This window comes from Coregonus clupeaformis, unplaced genomic scaffold (genome assembly GCF_020615455.1).
Source record: "Coregonus clupeaformis isolate EN_2021a unplaced genomic scaffold, ASM2061545v1 scaf2470, whole genome shotgun sequence".
In the NCBI taxonomy this organism is placed as follows: Eukaryota; Metazoa; Chordata; class Actinopteri; order Salmoniformes; family Salmonidae; genus Coregonus; species Coregonus clupeaformis.
Window position 1 is genome coordinate 17,874 of NW_025535924.1, and position 6,798 is coordinate 24,671.

Consider the following 6,798-nt stretch of genomic DNA (forward strand, 5'->3'; position numbering starts at 1 on the left):
CACATGGTCCTCCTGGGGGGTAGGGAGGTACAGGGTTAACATGACCACATGGTCCTCCTGGGGGGTAGGGAGGTACAGGGTTAACATGACCACATGGTCCTCCTGGGGGTAGGGAGGTACAGGGTTAACATGACCACATGGTCCTCCTGGGGGTAGGAGGTACAGGGTTAACATGACCACATGGTCCTCCTGGGGGTAGGGAGGTACAGGGTTAACATGACCACATGGTCCTCCTGGGGGTAGGGAGGTACAGGGTTAACATGACCACATGGTCCTCCTGGGGGGTAGGGAGGTACAGGGTTAACATGACCACATGGTCCTCCTGGGGGGTAGGAGGTACAGGGTTAACATGACCACATGGTCCTCCTGGGGGGTAGGGAGGTACAGGGTTAACATGACCACATGGTCCTCCTGGGGGGGGTAGGGAGGTACAGGGTTAACATGACCACATGGTCCTCCTGGGGGGGTAGGGAGGTACAGGGTTAACATGACCACATGGTCCTCCTGGGGGGGTAGGGAGGTACAGGGTTAACATGACCACATGGTCCTCCTGGGGGGGTAGGGAGGTACAGGGTTAACATGACCACATGGTCCTCCTGGGGGGTAGGGAGGTACAGGGTTAACATGACCACATGGTCCTCCTGGGGGGTAGGGAGGTACAGGGTTAACATGACCACATGGTCCTCCTGGGGGGTAGGGAGGTACAGGGTTAACATGACCACATGGTCCTCCTGGGGGTAGGGAGGTACAGGGTTAACATGACCACATGGTCCTCCTGGGGGGTAGGAGGTACAGGGTTAACATGACCACATGGTCCTCCTGGGGGGGTAGGGAGGTACAGGGTTAACATGACCACATGGTCCTCCTGGGGGGGGTAGGGAGGTACAGGGTTAACATGACCACATGGTCCTCCTGGGGGGGTAGGGAGGTACAGGGTTAACATGACCACATGGTCCTCCTGGGGGGGGTAGGGAGGTACAGGGTTAACATGACCACATGGTCCTCCTGGGGGTAGGGAGGTACAGGGTTAACATGACCACATGGTCCTCCTGGGGGGGGTAGGGAGGTACAGGGTTAACATGACCACATGGTCCTCCTGGGGGGTAGGGAGGTACAGGGTTAACATGACCACATGGTCCTCCTGGGGGTAGGGAGGTACAGGGTTAACATGACCACATGGTCCTCCTGGGGGTAGGGAGGTACAGGGTTAACATGACCACATGGTCCTCCTGGGGGGGGTAGGGAGGTACAGGGTTAACATGACCACATGGTCCTCCTGGGGGGGTAGGGAGGTACAGGGTTAACATGACCACATGGTCCTCCTGGGGGTAGGGAGGTACAGGGTTAACATGACCACATGGTCCTCCTGGGGGGTAGGGAGGTACAGGGTTAACATGACCACATGGTCCTCCTGGGGGGTAGGGAGGTACAGGGTTAACATGACCACATGGTCCTCCTGGGGGGTAGGGAGGTACAGGGTTAACATGACCACATGGTCCTCCTGGGGGGTAGGGAGGTACAGGGTTAACATGACCACATGGTCCTCCTGGGGGTAGGGAGGTACAGGGTTAACATGACCACATGGTCCTCCTGGGGGGTAGGGAGGTACAGGGTTAACATGACCACATGGTCCTCCTGGGGGGGTAGGGAGGTACAGGGTTAACATGACCACATGGTCCTCCTGGGGGGGTAGGGAGGTACAGGGTTAACATGACCACATGGTCCTCCTGGGGGGTAGGGAGGTACAGGGTTAACATGACCACATGGTCCTCCTGGGGGGTAGGGAGGTACAGGGTTAACATGACCACATGGTCCTCCTGGGGGGTAGGGAGGTACAGGGTTAACATGACCACATGGTCCTCCTGGGGGTAGGGAGGTACAGGGTTAACATGACCACATGGTCCTCCTGGGGGGTAGGGAGGTACAGGGTTAACATGACCACATGGTCCTCCTGGGGGGGTAGGGAGGTACAGGGTTAACATGACCACATGGTCCTCCTGGGGGGTAGGGAGGTACAGGGTTAACATGACCACATGGTCCTCCTGGGGGGGGTAGGGAGGTACAGGGTTAACATGACCACATGGTCCTCCTGGGGGTAGGGAGGTACAGGGTTAACATGACCACATGGTCCTCCTGGGGGGTAGGGAGGTACAGGGTTAACATGACCACATGGTCCTCCTGGGGGGGTAGGGAGGTACAGGGTTAACATGACCACATGGTCCTCCTGGGGGGTAGGGAGGTACAGGGTTAACATGACCACATGGTCCTCCTGGGGGGTAGGGAGGTACAGGGTTAACATGACCACATGGTCCTCCTGGGGGTAGGGAGGTACAGGGTTAACATGACCACATGGTCCTCCTGGGGGGGTAGGGAGGTACAGGGTTAACATGACCACATGGTCCTCCTGGGGGGTAGGGAGGTACAGGGTTAACATGACCACATGGTCCTCCTGGGGGTAGGGAGGTACAGGGTTAACATGACCACATGGTCCTCCTGGGGGGTAGGGAGGTACAGGGTTAACATGACCACATGGTCCTCCTGGGGGGGTAGGGAGGTACAGGGTTAACATGACCACATGGTCCTCCTGGGGGTAGGGAGGTACAGGGTTAACATGACCACATGGTCCTCCTGGGGGGTAGGGAGGTACAGGGTTAACATGACCACATGGTCCTCCTGGGGGGTAGGGAGGTACAGGGTTAACATGACCACATGGTCCTCCTGGGGGGTAGGGAGGTACAGGGTTAACATGACCACATGGTCCTCCTGGGGGGTAGGGAGGTACAGGGTTAACATGACCACATGGTCCTCCTGGGGGTAGGGAGGTACAGGGTTAACATGACCACATGGTCCTCCTGGGGGGGGTAGGGAGGTACAGGGTTAACATGACCACATGGTCCTCCTGGGGGGTAGGGAGGTACAGGGTTAACATGACCACATGGTCCTCCTGGGGGGTAGGGAGGTACAGGGTTAACATGACCACATGGTCCTCCTGGGGGTAGGGAGGTACAGGGTTAACATGACCACATGGTCCTCCTGGGGGGGTAGGGAGGTACAGGGTTAACATGACCACATGGTCCTCCTGGGGGGGTAGGGAGGTACAGGGTTAACATGACCACATGGTCCTCCTGGGGGGTAGGGAGGTACAGGGTTAACATGACCACATGGTCCTCCTGGGGGGGTAGGGAGGTACAGGGTTAACATGACCACATGGTCCTCCTGGGGGGTAGGGAGGTACAGGGTTAACATGACCACATGGTCCTCCTGGGGGGGTAGGGAGGTACAGGGTTAACATGACCACATGGTCCTCCTGGGGGGGTAGGGAGGTACAGGGTTAACATGACCACATGGTCCTCCTGGGGGTAGGGAGGTACAGGGTTAACATGACCACATGGTCCTCCTGGGGGGGTAGGGAGGTACAGGGTTAACATGACCACATGGTCCTCCTGGGGGTAGGGAGGTACAGGGTTAACATGACCACATGGTCCTCCTGGGGGGTAGGGAGGTACAGGGTTAACATGACCACATGGTCCTCCTGGGGGGGTAGGGAGGTACAGGGTTAACATGACCACATGGTCCTCCTGGGGGGGTAGGGAGGTACAGGGTTAACATGACCACATGGTCCTCCTGGGGGGGTAGGGAGGTACAGGGTTAACATGACCACATGGTCCTCCTGGGGGGTAGGGAGGTACAGGGTTAACATGACCACATGGTCCTCCTGGGGGTAGGGAGGTACAGGGTTAACATGACCACATGGTCCTCCTGGGGGTAGGGAGGTACAGGGTTAACATGACCACATGGTCCTCCTGGGGGGTAGGGAGGTACAGGGTTAACATGACCACATGGTCCTCCTGGGGGGTAGGAGGTACAGGGTTAACATGACCACATGGTCCTCCTGGGGGGGTAGGGAGGTACAGGGTTAACATGACCACATGGTCCTCCTGGGGGGTAGGGAGGTACAGGGTTAACATGACCACATGGTCCTCCTGGGGGGTAGGGAGGTACAGGGTTAACATGACCACATGGTCCTCCTGGGGGGTAGGGAGGTACAGGGTTAACATGACCACATGGTCCTCCTGGGGGTAGGGAGGTACAGGGTTAACATGACCACATGGTCCTCCTGGGGGGTAGGGAGGTACAGGGTTAACATGACCACATGGTCCTCCTGGGGGGGGTAGGGAGGTACAGGGTTAACATGACCACATGGTCCTCCTGGGGGTGGGGAGGTACAGGGTTAACATGACCACATGGTCCTCCTGGGGGGGGTAGGGAGGTACAGGGTTAACATGACCACATGGTCCTCCTGGGGGTAGGGAGGTACAGGGTTAACATGACCACATGGTCCTCCTGGGGGGGGTAGGGAGGTACAGGGTTAACATGACCACATGGTCCTCCTGGGGGGGTAGGGAGGTACAGGGTTAACATGACCACATGGTCCTCCTGGGGGGGTAGGGAGGTACAGGGTTAACATGACCACATGGTCCTCCTGGGGGTAGGGAGGTACAGGGTTAACATGACCACATGGTCCTCCTGGGGGGTAGGGAGGTACAGGGTTAACATGACCACATGGTCCTCCTGGGGGGGGAGGGACAGGGTTAACATGACCACATGGTCCTCCTGGGGGGTAGGGAGGTACAGGGTTAACATGACCACATGGTCCTCCTGGGGGTAGGGAGGTACAGGGTTAACATGACCACATGGTCCTCCTGGGGGGTAGGGAGGTACAGGGTTAACATGACCACATGGTCCTCCTGGGGGTAGGGAGGTACAGGGTTAACATGACCACATGGTCCTCCTGGGGGTAGGGAGGTACAGGGTTAACATGACCACATGGTCCTCCTGGGGGGTAGGGAGGTACAGGGTTAACATGACCACATGGTCCTCCTGGGGGGGTAGGGAGGTACAGGGTTAACATGACCACATGGTCCTCCTGGGGGGTAGGGAGGTACAGGGTTAACATGACCACATGGTCCTCCTGGGGGGGGTAGGGAGGTACAGGGTTAACATGACCACATGGTCCTCCTGGGGGTAGGGAGGTACAGGGTTAACATGACCACATGGTCCTCCTGGGGGGGTAGGGAGGTACAGGGTTAACATGACCACATGGTCCTCCTGGGGGTAGGGAGGTACAGGGTTAACATGACCACATGGTCCTCCTGGGGGGTAGGGAGGTACAGGGTTAACATGACCACATGGTCCTCCTGGGGGGTAGGGAGGTACAGGGTTAACATGACCACATGGTCCTCCTGGGGGGGTAGGGAGGTACAGGGTTAACATGACCACATGGTCCTCCTGGGGGGGTAGGGAGGTACAGGGTTAACATGACCACATGGTCCTCCTGGGGGTAGGGAGGTACAGGGTTAACATGACCACATGGTCCTCCTGGGGGTAGGGAGGTACAGGGTTAACATGACCACATGGTCCTCCTGGGGGTAGGGAGGTACAGGGTTAACATGACCACATGGTCCTCCTGGGGGGGTAGGGAGGTACAGGGTTAACATGACCACATGGTCCTCCTGGGGGTAGGGAGGTACAGGGTTAACATGACCACATGGTCCTCCTGGGGGGTAGGGAGGTACAGGGTTAACATGACCACATGGTCCTCCTGGGGGGTAGGGAGGTACAGGGTTAACATGACCACATGGTCCTCCTGGGGGGTAGGGAGGTACAGGGTTAACATGACCACATGGTCCTCCTGGGGGGTAGGGAGGTACAGGGTTAACATGACCACATGGTCCTCCTGGGGGGGTAGGGAGGTACAGGGTTAACATGACCACATGGTCCTCCTGGGGGTAGGGAGGTACAGGGTTAACATGACCACATGGTCCTCCTGGGGGGTAGGGAGGTACAGGGTTAACATGACCACATGGTCCTCCTGGGGGGGTAGGGAGGTACAGGGTTAACATGACCACATGGTCCTCCTGGGGGGGTAGGGAGGTACAGGGTTAACATGACCACATGGTCCTCCTGGGGGGTAGGGAGGTACAGGGTTAACATGACCACATGGTCCTCCTGGGGGGGTAGGGAGGTACAGGGTTAACATGACCACATGGTCCTCCTGGGGGGGTAGGGAGGTACAGGGTTAACATGACCACATGGTCCTCCTGGGGGTAGGGAGGTACAGGGTTAACATGACCACATGGTCCTCCTGGGGGTAGGGAGGTACAGGGTTAACATGACCACATGGTCCTCCTGGGGGGTAGGGAGGTACAGGGTTAACATGACCACATGGTCCTCCTGGGGGGGTAGGGAGGTACAGGGGTAAACATGACCACATGGTCCTCCTGGGGGAGGTACAGGGTTAACATGACCACATGGTCCTCCTGGGGGGTAGGGAGGTACAGGGTTAACATGACCACATGGTCCTCCTGGGGGGTAGGGGGTACAGGGTTAACATGACCACATGGTCCTCCTGGGGGGTAGGGAGGTACAGGGTTAACATGACCACATGGTCCTCCTGGGGGGTAGGGAGGTACAGGGTTAACATGACCACATGGTCCTCCTGGGGGGTAGGGAGGTACAGGGTTAACATGACCACATGGTCCTCCTGGGGGGTAGGGAGGTACAGGGTTAACATGACCACATGGTCCTCCTGGGGGGTAGGGAGGTACAGGGTTAACATGACCACATGGTCCTCCTGGGGGGGTAGGGAGGTACAGGGTTAACATGACCACATGGTCCTCCTGGGGGGTAGGGAGGTACAGGGTTAACATGACCACATGGTCCTCCTGGGGGGGTAGGGAGGTACAGGGTTAACATGACCACATGGTCCTCCTGGGGGGGTAGGGAGGTACAGGGTTA